This window comes from Arachis hypogaea, chromosome 4, assembly GCF_003086295.3.
Source record: "Arachis hypogaea cultivar Tifrunner chromosome 4, arahy.Tifrunner.gnm2.J5K5, whole genome shotgun sequence".
Taxonomy (NCBI): domain Eukaryota; kingdom Viridiplantae; phylum Streptophyta; class Magnoliopsida; order Fabales; family Fabaceae; genus Arachis; species Arachis hypogaea.
Genome location: NC_092039.1, coordinates 104,144,511 through 104,159,715, shown reverse-complemented (window position 1 = coordinate 104,159,715; position 15,205 = coordinate 104,144,511).

The window sequence follows — 15,205 nt, the reverse complement described above, 5'->3', positions numbered from 1 at the left end:
AAGTCCAAGATTCCAAACGTACATCAAATACAAAACCCAGCCTCTAATGTCCAAAATCAAGCTTTCAACACCACCAATTTGTCTCTAAAACTTTTAATTCAATCTAATACCATATAAATATTACTAAATCAATATAGGATTTGCTATACCAATAATTTCACAAGAGTTAGAGGTTTCTCACCTTACCAACAGAAGTTAGGGACAAGATCCAGCAAGCTCACAAGGTTAATTTGATCCTAAACACCAAAATTCAATAAAATCTCCACACTATTGCTCCAAATTTTCAAAATTAAGGGGGTGAGCAACTGGGCAGGGAATGAGATTTACTTAACACTTTGTTTAGTTAGATTTAAAGAGCTCGACGCGGTGGTCGCGTGGTCGTAGACAGTGTGACAATCAGAGCTCTAGATTGAAAGTTATGATGAAATAAAATTTGGAGCCAAGTGTTTGATATGTTCTTCCCCTTCTCCCCTTTGTGTTTCAGCGTGATTTGATAGAGGATAAATGTCGGTTAAGAAATGACCAAAGGATTTTCTAATTCAATGTCGCAAAGTATAGTTCCAACCGACAAATTATCCTCAAGTCAAAGTTTAGAAGAATGTCACAACAAACAATCAAATCAATAACAGGGAGTAAAATCTCGGGACGTCTTCCCTAGGACTTGCAACATGATGCACATCATTGGTTAGGAATTTTTTCGGTTTTGGATTGCTTGCGAAAGAAGTAAAATGACAAGTATATAGAAACAACAAACAACTAACAATTAAATTGAGATAACTAGAAATATCAATCAAGCATTTCTTAACTAACAAGCATGCATCAAGATAACTACAACTAAAAACATATATGAATAAGAGATATGGAATTAAAATGAGAAAAATAGGAAGCCAAGACTAGTAAAGGTGAATGACAATCAATCAATATAGAGACCTTGGCTAGGGGTGAGAATTGGTGTTCTTATCCTCATTATCATTACCAATTGTGATAGAAATTGTCTATAGCTTTCACTTAGTTATCATCTAACAAATGAAGAAAAGTCAAGTGAATACAATTAACTTGAATTCATAAGTCCTAGTCAACTCCTAGTGAAAGACTAGCTTTAGTGAAGTTCAAGCTAACTAGCACCTTCCAATTACCAATCCACATTAGGATTTGACAATTCAAGAGTTTCCAATACTCAACCCCAAAGCCAAAAGTAAAAATCTACTCCATAATCATAAGATGCATTTTCACAAACACCTTATGTGTACTAAAAGAAGACATTATAAAATTGAAAAATAGATCTAAATCAAAGCTACCCACTAACAATAATTAATAATAACACACACCAAATAACACCAATGAACATGAAAGAAAACTCAATGCATTAATAGAAATTAATTCCAACAAGATCCAAATTCAAAACTCAAAATTACTAAAGTTGTAAGAGTGCTAAGTAAAATTAAAGAGTAGAAATTACAATTAAAGCAACAAGAACTGAAATTAACAAGGATCTAATCCAAGGATTCAAGTAAAAATAGACAAAGAATCCTAAAACCTAGAGGGAAGTAAGAGTTTCTCTCTCTAGAATTCAAAAACTATGTAAAAAACTAAACTAATGGCATGTATCTCCCATCCTCCTTCACTCCCAATCTCTAATCTGCAGAATAGGCTTGAAACTGGGCCAGCAGGAGCTCTAAAATTGCCTCCAGTGTGTTCCCTTTTGTGAGGTACGTGCTGCTTGTCACGCGTATACGTAAGCCACGCGTATACGTCAATACTAGCTTCTCAATTCTTCTATTTCTTGTGTTCCTTCCACCTTTGCATGCTTCCTTTCCATCCTCTAAGTCATTCCTGTGCTATAAACCCTGAATCACTTAACAAACGTATCACGGCATCGAATGATAATAAGAGAGGATTAAAAATTAGCATTTTTAAGGCCTAAGAAGCATGTTTTGAGCCATAACTCACAATTAGGAAGAAATCTTAAAAACATGCAATTTATGTGAATAAGTGTGACAAGAGTTGACAAAATTCACTCAATTTAATCTAAAATAAACCATAAAATTATGGTTTATCATGCTTTCTTTCAGTTTGGGGAAGGAAGAGCTGAGCTCTTTCATTAAAATGTTATTGGGTTGGGCCTTGGGCCCGTTATGAGCCCAGTTGAACCAGTTCGGACCGACGGCCTAATTTGGGCCAGAATCTTTAAAATTAATGTCAAAATTCATATTTCTAATATTTCTACATCTCTAGATTAATAAAATTTAATTTTTTTAATTTGTTTAAATAATAATTAATTTATCGTCCAACTATTTATTAATTTTACGAGTTTTACGTAATTCATGATAATAACATCACTTCTATGAATCATTTTATATAGTATGACATTTTTTCAAGTTGTTGTTTTCAGAATTAGACATCATATCTGCATGTTAATTTCACTATAAAAGTTATCATTAGTGAAAGTTATCAAAAATAAATAGTGTGCACCTTGATAGCGTATAAGAAAAAGTGAATTAGTTAGAGTATAAGCTAGGTTGTTAAAAGTAGATATATGCACGTGAGTCAGTTAGTTAGAATCAGTTAGTTAGTTTTTGATGAACCAATTACAGTGTGACAGCTGGCCATCTTTCTTCCTATATATAGTCACTTCTCAACTGTATAGCTCAGCTTGTAGGTCATTTCATCATTGAATGAAATCAGATCACACTATTGTCTCTCTGCTCTTTTTCTTTCACTCTCTCTTTTCTCTCTTTCCTTACCTATGAAGCACGGACACTTTGCTGAGTTGTCGTGTCTGCATGTCAGGCACATTTCAGACACGACACTTATCCGACACACGTATCTGCTATGTCCAACTGTGTCTTAATAAAAAATAAAAATTCTTCTCCGGATATGCTTGGACACGCTGACACGCTTAAATACCATCATGTGTCAGCGTGTCCAATCTTATTCTTAACATGTATTCTTAAAATAAATTTAACAATAGTATATATTATTATTTATTAAAATAAAAAATGTTTTAAATACTTTATATATTTAAAATAAGACATTAAAAATAATTAAAAAATTAATTTATGTTTTAAGATCAATAAAATATCAAAATATCATTACAATTTATCTAAAAAATATTTTATATTTTATATATATGTGTGTCCTTGTGTCTTATAAGATTTTAAAATTCGCATGTCGGTGTATCCCGTATCGTGTTGTGTCTAGTGTCTGTGTCAGTATCCGTGTATCATAATTCCTTACACTTCTCTTGTCTAAGCTTGTTATCTTTCATGGTATCAGAGCTTTCTTCTCCTTCTTCAATGGCTACACGTCCATAAGCTAAAATCTCAAGCAATTTGACAAATTCAACACCTAACTTCACTTCTACACTAATATCAATGCAATTGGACGATGACAACTTCTTGCAATGAAAATATCAAGCAGAGTCTACTATCGAAGGGCATGATTTACTTCATCACATCACATGGACAAACTTTCCATCAATATTCAATGAAATAGGGCAATTAAATCCAGATTATGTAGTTTGGAAGAGACATGATGCATTATTAAAGTCTTGGCTTTTAGCTTCAATGACAAAGTCTTTCACTACTCGCATGGTAAGATGTACCTTTGCGTTTGAAGTCTGAAATAGATTAGAAGATCATTTTGTTTCACAAATTAAAGCTAAAACTATGTAATTAAAGCATAAATTGAGTTGCATTAAGATAGGTTCATCTGTAAATGAATATGTGTTGACATTAAAAGGAACAATTGATGCATTAGCATCCATAGGAGAACCTATGCATGAGAATGATCATGTGAATGCAATATTAAATGGCTTAATAGAGGAGTATGCAATAATAATCATTTCAGTTGTAGCAAGACCAGGAGGTATCATAGTTGAAAAACTAGAGGTGTTACTATTGTCTCATGAAAGTATGCTAGAGAGATTTAGAAAACCAGATATCCTTTATTGAAGCAAATATTGCTCAGAGTGCATCAAACTATTCACATAATTATAATACAAGAGGAGGTTTTCGAGGTGGAATCAACAGAGGAGACTATCATAGTAAATGAGGAGGCATGTTCAATAGAAGAGGCAGAAGCTTTTATGCAGAAAATGGGTAGCATAATAGTAACAGTCTAAGATCTGAAGGACGGTTCTATAATAGTGGAAGGTCTCAGAATAATGATGGCTCAAGATTTTATAGTAGCAATACATGAATCATGAAAAACAGCAAGCCTACAATGGTTCAAGAATGTCTAGTTATGAAATGCTAGTATGTCAAGTCTATAGCAAAATTGGGCACACTGCCAAGACTTGTTGGTATCAATATGAAAAAGGTGAAAGTTTAAGGACTCAGTATAAAGGCTCAACTTCATAGAAATTGCAAGGAGCTTAAGCGAATATGAGTAATGTGCTAGCCACACCAGCAACACTTCAATATCAAACATGGTATTCGAATTCTGGTACCACTTATCACTAACAGCAGATCAACAAAATCTGGTTGAAAGGGAAAATTATAAAGGTACAAATCAAGTCATAGTGAAAAATGGTTCAGGTTTGTATATTAACCTTGTTGAAAAGTCATTTTAAACCTGATTTGAGTAATCAAGAATTTTTGTTGCACAAGTTATTACATGTCCCTAATATCACAAAAAATTTACTCAGTGTGTACAAATTCTTTTGTGACAGTAATATCTTTGTTAAGTTTCATTCTAATAAGTGTTGTGTCAAATCCCAGGAAACTAAAGGAGTTGTGATCCACAAAAAATTTGAAAGATAAATGTACAAGTTTCTCAACTTCAATCGATCAAATTGCAAAGCTGCTTACATCTCTTCTGTGTCAAATTCTGATCAATTTCTCTTGTGGCATAATAGGTTAGGTCATGCTACTAATAATATTGTTTCTACTATTTTGAAGTCTTGTAATGTTGTTGTTACTTCCAATAAAGTCCTTTGGAGGCTTGTTGCCTAGGTAAGTCACATAGACTATCATATTCTGTCTCAAACACTGTGTACAATTTGCCCTTAAAGTTAATCTACTTAGATATCTGGGGACCAGCCCCTATGCCTGACTTGAATGGGAACTTCTATTTTGTTCTTTTATTGATACGTATAGTAAATTCACTTGGTTATATCTCGTCAAAACTCGCTCACAACTCAAATCAATTTTTAAAAATTTCCAACAAATGGTTGAATTGCAATTGAATTCTAAAATAAAAATGGTACAATTTGACAATACTGTTGAGTATGTAAGTTTGGCAAAGGATTTGCAGGTACAAGGTATTCCCCATAGGTTCTCTTATCCACATGAGCATCAGCAGAATAAGAGTGCAGAACAAAAATATAGGTATATGGTTGAAAAAGGCTTAGCAATGCTTGCAGGAGCAGGAATGGCAGTCAAATTTTGGGAAGATCCTTTTATGACAATAGTGCACCTAATTAACTGATTGCCAATAGAAGTCTTGAAAGGCCAATCACCTTTTGAGAAGTTGCTTGGGAAGAAGTTTGATTATGGAACACTTAAGATGTTTGGATGCCAATGCTTTTCTCATTTAAGGTCATATAACAAGCACAAACTAGATTTCAGGTTTGTTCCTTGTGTCCTTTTTGGGATACAGTTCAATACACAAAGAGTACAAATACCTTACTAAGCAAGAAAAAATAGTAATAACAAGTAATGTAATCTTTGATGAGCTACAATTTCCTTTCGAGAGTGACATTTTTCTTAACTTGCAGTCTCAACAAGCCTCTCTAGCTCTAGCCTTCCCTTTCCAGCTAGCTCCTTCTATTCCTCTCTTGAGAAATAATCCTTCCCCTTCTCACCACCTCTGTTAACTTCCTTTACTTCTAGCCATTCTCTTTCTGTTTTCCAGCCTTCTCTCCAACCTATTCCATTAGAATTATCACCTTCTCATACACAAGTCTTATTATCTTCATCTCCAGCAAGCATTCCACAATGCAATATGTCTCCAGTCAATATCACTCCCAATTCACAATTTTACCACTCTACCAACCTTTTCACCAACAGCTCCATCCAATACACCAATTTTGGTTTCCATTGCAGATTTGAAAATAGTCCTTCCCTATATATATATATATATCCTTCTTCAATCACACAGAATGCTCATCCCATGATTACCAGGAGCAAGAATGGAATTTTTAGACTCAGAGCCTTTTTAGCTGTTGTTGCGCCCATAACTATTAAAGACGCACTGGTTCTATAACACCTTATTACCTTAAGCCTTACCTCTAGCCATAAAGCAAATGGCGACAAAGCTCCACGACAGTTCTAAAACTCATACAATAATATTTATCAAAGAATATAATATACTAGAAGCCCGATGAAGGAATAAGAATCCAAAGACGCAGAAAACAGAGACACAAAAGTACGAAACGTTCACACGTGATAACTAAAGTGCAAAGGTAGGAAAAGATATCATAGATACAAGATAAACAAGGTATACAAACACACACACACACACACACACACACACACAAAAATAACAAAAGGGGAGCTAGTTATAGCCTGCGAAGTTTAGACTAACCAGTTAAAACAAATACAACAGAATTTTTGAATATTAAAATAAATACATCATGTCTCTCAAATTTGAGCCTCTAGGTAACAAGTGCAATATACAAAAGTGAGAGAATACTAAAGCAGAATAAACAAAATACAAAAGCGAGCCATCCTCCACTTTGTCACCATCCGCAAACTCACTGAGATGGGTTAGGACCTGCATCTGAAAAACAACAACATGTGATATGAGAACCAGAAGTCCTCAATATGGTAATAGTGCCTAATAGATAAGATATAAGGTCTTGGGATGCCAAAGGCAATCCTAGAACTCTAAACCAAAATATAAAGATTCAACTTAAGATAAAACTTAAACTAGAAAAGGGTTATCTATCTTAAGGGAATTCTAAACTAACAGAAATACCGTTGTCCCACAGCCTTCGCCATCCTATCCCCATGCGATCCCATCGCCACCGCCTACCGAACCTCTTCAATCCCAGTAAAAAACACAGATAATGCACTCAAGTAAAGCACATGTAATATACATTTACAGCAGAAAATTCAAGAAGCAAGTAAGCATGTTATACATTTAGGCAATGGATGCAATTAGACAAAGCAAGCAAATACATAGAAGATGCACATGATGAATGCCTGTCCTATTGGCCGTGATATCACTTGTCAGTTCTACTCCAACCGAACACATCCCCTTGGGATATTGCCTTTCGGTCACGAATAATTGATACTTCAGGGATATAGTGCCCGACCCACTCTCGCGATTCGAAAGGATGCGAGCAGGATACGCAGCCTCAGACCTCACATCTCAATGTAAATGAGATTAAACCGGTGTCGCAACCTCGATAAGCGGGATTAACCACCGTCGTTGCCAAACGCATAACGACTTTCCAAATCTCAACATATCAATAGTATATAGTCAGTCTTAGTAATCACTGCTCATATAGTACAATTTCTTTAATACTCATCTCATCAATTTCAAACAACCTCAATCATTCATTACAAGTCATTCCATCTATAGAAATTCTCAAGCCTAAGTCACCATCTTCTAACTCATTAACAGAAAATATCTAATTAAGTTACTTAACCCATCCTCACTAGTCTCAAAGTATAATTACTAGCTAAGAGTCTCAAAGAGTAATTAAAGAAGTTTAAAAAGTTAGATAAATTGTTAAATTTTCAAAAACATATGTTTTCAGCAAAATTGGGGTCATGCATACGCATGCCTCCCTTTTCGTGTATGCATGGGTTAAAATGTGACAAAGTCGCGTACGCGTGCTCCATTCACGTACGCCAGTCCTTAAAACTGAATGGGTGGCTCGCATCACGTGCAACTTGCCGCATACATACACTTGTAAAATTGACAATTCCACATACGCGTGTTACAAGTCACGTACGCATACCAGTAAAAATGTCATTCTCACGCAAGAGTACTTAACAGTGGCCAATCCTCGCATTGCGTGCGCTGTTCACGTACGCATGCCTAAAAAATCCTTAAAAGTGTTATTTGCGGCAGAATTCATATTTTTCTACCAAATTTCAAACGTGCATAAATTTTTCGTTTTAAAATATTTTTCATTCATATTTCAAACGTCTTAAACCTCTCGGACCCAACTTTCATTTAAATCAGGTTTCATCAAAATTAAGGGTCTAGAGCACAAGTTATGGCTTGTTAAAGTTGGTTGAAAATTAATTTTTACCAAAATTTGTAAAACTTCTAACTTTCAAAACTCGTAATGCCAAATCAATTTACTCACAGCCCAAAATAACACCAAAACAACCCAAAATATATAGTAAACAGTCTTCAACTATTCTCAATCATATAACTATCTAAATCATTCAATTCTCATTCAATTCTTTCAACAATTCTTCCCTAAAATCACAAATCTCTACAATTATCAATCCAAACCTCAATCATACCACGATTACACCATTACAATCATTATTTACCAACATACCATCATAATCATGCTCTAACTCATACAAATTATTCAATCTTCATCAAATCCATATACCACAAACACAATTCAATCAACCATTTATTCAATTCAATCCTATCTTAAGGTCTACAAGGCTAAGTTTCACGAAATATTACATATTAACTAAAGAAAATCGAAACCATACCTTGGCCAATTTCTACACAACTCAAAATACCAAAATTTACCTCTAAACAGGTTCAACGAAGCTCAACCACCAAAAGTTTAATTCCAATATCACCAACTTCACGCCAATCACAAGAATTCAAGCTATATACATACAATTTATCATAATTAATAATTAGGACTCACAAATACACCAAACCACAAGAATTTTGAAGTGGCTTACCTTATTCGACGGTATTAGGGGTAAAATTCAACAATAATCTAATGCTAGATTTCTCCTAAATAATCAAAATAAAAAATCTACTTAATGATAAAACCCAAAATTTTAAAACTGTTAGGACAGAAAACTGGACAAGATTTTGAAAGTTTCTTACCACTTTGTTCAGATACAAATGACAAGCTTGGCAAGAGCATGCGTGGCCGCAAACGACACATAAATCGAAACTCTGTAGCTTAAGTTATGAGCGATCAAAGAGAAGAGTGAATAGTAACCCTTCTTCTCTCTTCTCAACTCAGCTTCTGTTTGTGTTAGTGAATTGTGGTCAATGAGGTTGAATTGGCTTCATTAACATACTTATATAAGTTAGGCTTGGGTCCAACTTGGCTTCGATCCTACCGTTTAGCATTTTTTATTTGTTTGGCCCAACTTTGGGCCAAAACCTTTAGAATTAGTGCTCAATTTTTAATTCTAAATATTTTTCTAAGAATTTTTATAGTTTTATTTTCTCTCATGTAGTATCGGACAGACTTAAGCTGGTACTGTCGGCTAATTTATCAGTTCGCATTTTTACGCAATTTTTTGCAGAAAATTACATTTTTCACTCGAAAAAATTCACTGAATCTAAATGTCACCTTTAAATTTTCTAATTAATACTTTTAAATTTTTGAACATATTTCAGACAATTAAATTATTATTCTTATATTAAATAATCGGTTAATAATCTCTAGTTCTTACAGGTTCATCCTCAGTGGAAAGTTATAATGGATGTAGAGTATCATGCTTTAATTCAGAATTAAACTTGGAAGTTGGTCCCTTTACTACAAGGCAGAGAATCTATAGGGAGCAGGTGGGTATTTCGAGTGAAGTACAACTCATATGGAAGCTTAGAAAAGTACAAAGCTAGACTGGTAGCTTAGGAATTCTCACAAAGACTAAGGTTTGGTTTTACTAAGGCTTACAATCTAATTGTCAAACCTATATCCATTCGAGTTGTTCTAACACTAGCTCTCTCCAAAGATTAGAGTGTGCGGCAGCTTGCTATGAAGAACGCTTTCTTACATGGTGACTTGGCTGAAAATGTGTATTTGAAGCAGTTATAGGGTTATGCAGTTGGTGATGGGAGTTTGGTTTGTAAGTTGAGAAAGGCCCTCTATATTCCAAAGTAGGCTCTAAGGACTTGGTACCGTAAGCTCGCTACAGCATTACAGCATCTTAGCTTTAATCCCATTAAATCTGATGTGCTTGTACCTAGCAGGTTTAGAGGTGATTCTAATGTCATAATACTGGTGTATGTAGATGATTATCATCACAAGAGATTCTGATGCACTAATTTCTTATGTAATTCAGCAGCTTAATGTCAGGTTTGCATTAAAATATATGAGTGACTTACACTACTTTTTTGAAATTCAAGTTACTAAGACAGGTGCTAATGGTTTTATTCTATCCCAAGAAAAGTATGTGAAAGACCTATTAAAGAAGGCTAATATGGAGAGTTGCAAACCTTGTCACACACTACTACCTTCTTCAGTCAAGTTCTCAGCTTTTGGTGGTTTCTCATTTAACAATCTCAAGATGTGCAGGTTTGTTATTGGGAGTCTTTAGTACCTTACAATCAGTAGACCTAAACTATCATACTATGTGGGTAAAGTATCCAAGTTTTTCCAAAATCATCTTGATAAACACTAGAAATTGGTAAAGTGGAAGCTGGGGTATGTGAAAGGCACATCCACTTTTGGCCTGCACTTGTGCAAAACTAGTGTTACCAGTATAGTAGCCTATTGTGATTCTGACTGGGGAGGGGACCTAGACAATAGAAAGTCCATTGGGGGTTTTTGTGTTTTGCTTGGTAAGAATCTGGCCTCTTGGAGCTCTAAGAAGCAAAGTGTAGTGGCAAGGTCCGGTACTGAGGCAAAGGTCAGATATAGATCCTAGTGCTTCTCAGTGATCGGGAGGTTTATTTAGAAGAACAACAAAGAAGACCTTTTAGTGGAGGCTCAAAGAGAACCAAGGTTAGTGCAATTGGAGCATACTCATCCTCATCAAACCCAGAAATACCATTGGCTAACGAACCCAGTGTGAACTCTCCCGTTCACCCACAAGGATCAAAGAAAAGCAAGCAAAAAAGTAAGAGAAAAGAACAAATATCTGAAGATCTTAGCGAAAAGAAATCATCGGTTGTTGAAAAACTATCTCTCATGGAAGATATTAAGAATGTTAGAGAAAAGGAACTAATGGATAGGAAAAAAGAAAGAGAAGAGGAGAGGGAATATAGAGAAATGATTATGGCAATAAAGGAGAAAGAGTTATGAATTCAAGAGGCAATGAAAGAACAAGAATTAAAAACTCAAGCGGCAATGAAAAAATAAGAATTATAAACTCAGAGGTATATTAAAGAAATGGAGATAAATGCAAAAGAAAGGGAAATAAAAAGGATGGCTAAGGAAAGGGAAAGGGAAATGGATATGTAAATACTTAATGCTGACACCTCTACAATGAGTGAAAAACGACGAGCTCATCATGAGATTGCATGTGAGAAAATAATTGCTAAGTGATTTACTTAATGGTTCCTTATATTCGTAGAATTACATAGTATGTTCTTATTTTTATTGCGTATTAGTGGTAGATGTAGTCTGTTTTATACATTTCTGATGTAACTTTTCAAAATAGTCAATATTATTGTGCCGTTATTGTTCATGAAAGTGACCGTTGCAAAACTAGCCGTTTTAAATTTAGACAAGACAAAACTATTCGTTAAGTAGCCGTTGCAAAACTAGCCGTTAAGTAGCCGTTGCAAAACTATCCGTTAAGTATCCGTTGTAAAACTAGCGGTTGAGAAGTAGGTACTTATTGCAGACAAACTTATAAATATCAACTATCAATGACTCTGCAACTCCATTTCAACTATTGTTTCTCACATCGAAAGAGTACTAAAAATTATATTTCAAGATATGGCTATGTTTAATGAGGCTTTGTATGGCAAAAGAAGACGGCAAGATAACACACTCATAGATCATTGGATCGATGAGTGTTTATTCAAAGATTCAGAAGAAGAAGATATTGTTAGAAGCTCTATCCCAACTCCTCGTACATGGACCAATAGAGATCAAGAAGTAGGACATGATCGCCTTTTCCAAGATTACTTTGCAGATGAACCGATGTATAATGCTGATATTTTCAGACGGAGATTTTGAATGAGAAGACATGTGTTCCTTCGGATAGTAGACGCTCTCTCAAATGTCTATCCGTATTTCCAACAAAAGGGTTGATGCAACTGAAAAATGAGGCTTGTCACCACTCCAAAAATGCACCGCTGCGATACGGATGTTAGCATTTGGTGTAGCAACTGATGTTGTTGATGATTATGTGCACATAGGCGAAAGCACTACAATAGAATGCTTGGAATAATTTGTTGAAGGTGTCATTTCAGTATTCGAGGATGAATACTTGCAAAAACCAAATCCAAATGATGTACAACGCCTGTTACAAACGGCGGAGGGTCATGGCTTTCCTGGCATGTTGGGTAGCAGTGACTACATGCATTGGCAATGGAAAAATTGTCCAAAGACATGGAAAGGTATGTACATGAGTGGTTATCGTGGGGTTGCAACCATAATACTTGAGGTTGTAGCATCTTTAGACCTATGGATATAGCATGCGTTCTTTGGAGTTTCTGGTTCAAATAACGATATCAACGTGTTAGATCATTCTCCAGTGTTCGATGATATTCTAAATGATTGTGCTCCGGAGGTAAATTATATGATTAATGGTAATAATTATACTATGGAATACTATTTAGCAGATGGTATTTATCCTGAATGGGCCACATTTGTCAAATCAATCTCAAAGCCACAAGGAGAGAAATGCAAGTTATTTGCACAATACCAAGAAGAGCAAAGAAAAGATGTGGAGCGAGCATTCAGAGTGTTGCAAGCACACTTTGCAATTATACGTGGTCCAGCTCGCTTTTGGGAAAAGAAGAAGCTTGCCAACATAATGAGAGCTTGTATTATATTGCATAATATGATTGTTGAGGATAAAAGAGACACTTATGCAGGAAATTTTGCTCAAGGCTTAGAGTATGACGATGTCGAAAATGGCTTATCACAACCTCAGTTGGGAGAAGAAGATTTTGCACTGTACCATCAATTTCTCCAAAGAAATGCCCAACTTCGAAATAGGTAGCATCATAGACAATTGAAAGAGGACTTGATTAAACACATATCGTAATTTCACAATGCTTGTCGTCAACTATAGAGCTTAATTATGTTTTTCTTTGTATTAAGTAATTTTACAAATTAGTGTAATCCCGAATTATATATTGTGTATTATTGTTACATATGAATTTTTTTAATATTAATATCTTTTAATAATAAATTATTTTTAAATTTATAAATTTAAATAATATTATTAAAAAATAATTACAATAATTTTAAATATTTTAATTAATTAATTAAGTGGGTTTACAATAGGGACTAAAGTTACTTCCTCCTAATGAAGAAGAGAGATATGCTTTGAGTTCCTATTTACTGTTTATGATGATATAGAGTTATTTTTTATGACAGGTGGGCATAAATAAAGACCGAAATAAGTTTCCTATTGTCTAAAGGGAATATTAGAGGATATGCTTTACATAATACGTACTTAGCCTGTCATTTATTTACATAGCAGACTCAGAAATAGTAGTTAGAAAATTAGTCAAAGTTAGAAGAGATATAGTAGGATATGTAGCGTGAATGAAGTGAAACTTTTCCCCCCTTCTTTTATATTTTTTCTTTCTTTGTAACCGTGAGAATAAAAGAAAGGTAGAGAGAAAACAAAGGGAGTCAGACAAAGGATGGAATAGAGAAAATAGTGGATAGTTAAGGAGCTTTTATAGGAAGCTATTTTATAAGGAGCTTTTATAGGAAACTATTTTATAGTATGCTCTCTTGTTATTTATATAAGTTAGGAAACTATATAAATGAGTGAAATAAAAATGTATTCAATTCAATTAAAAAATTAAAGGAATTCACATCCATAGCAATTATTCATTTTCTTTCTTTTTTCTCTTTAATAATTATATAGCGAGTGTATTATTGTGAGTAATGTTTAATTTCATATTATTTTCTATCTATTAGAAGTCAAAATTCCATTGCAGACTCGACAATTGGTATCAAGAGCCAACGTTAGATTATTCCTTATTTGAGTGATAAAATTCAATTTTGAATATAATGGCTTCTACTAGTAGTAATGTCAAAGTAGGCAAATATGAAATCGAGAAGTTCAATGAAAAAATGATTTTTCCTATTGGAGGATGCAGATGAAAAATCTGCTTATATCACAAAAGTTACACAAGGCACTAGCGGAAAAAGAGAAAAAGCCGGAAGGAATGAAAGATGAGGATTGGGAAGAATTAGATCTTGAGGCACGGGCTGCAATAATCTTATGCCTTGAGAGGGATGTTGCTTTCTTGGTGAACGAAGAAACAACTGCAGTAGGCGTCTGGACAAAGTTAGAGAGTAACTTCATGACAAAGACTCTAATTAACAGGATCTACTTAACATCCAAATTTTATACATGCAACATGGTGGAAGGCATCTCAATCCGACAATATATCAATAAGTTTGATAGGATCATATCAAACTTAAAGGATATAGATGTGAAGGTTGATGATGAAGATCATATCAATAAGATCATATTGTTATTTTTATTACCGAAGTCCTTTGAAAATCTAGTGTAGACATTGATGCTGGTGGGTGACACTCTGACCATGGATGAGATAAGGGCATCACTTTTAGCGGATAATCTACGTAAGGTTGCTACAAGTGTAATGTCATCTTCCAATGGAAGAGAGTATAATGATCAAGCACAAGGATTGTTCGCAGCTAGAGGAATGACTAATGAAGGAGGAAAAGGTAATAAGCGTGGAAAGTCTAGGCCAAAATCTAGACCTCACACGGAGAGAACATGCTTTAAATGTGGTGAGACTGGACATTTGAAAGCAAATTGTCCAAATAAGAAGATAACTTTCAAGAAACAGAACAACGACAACCCAAAAGAAACGCAAGAAGCAAGCTACATCTCAAATGATGAGGAGGTAATCTTTATTCTCTTTTGGGGACAACAGTAACAGGTGAGTTAGCAGTTGGAATCGGTGAAAGTAGAGATCAAACAAATTGTACAAGAATATGGCACATGCAGCTTGGACATATGTCAGAGAAGGGTCTATTATTGCTTTGTGGACAAGGTTTGCTGAAGAATATGAAGAAACCACAAATGAAATTTTGTGAGAATTGTGTGTATGAAAAGGCACATAGGGTGAAGTTTTCTATAAGCAAGCATAAAAGCAGAGGGTTGCATACTAATGTTTGGGGCCCGGCTAAAGTTACTTCCAA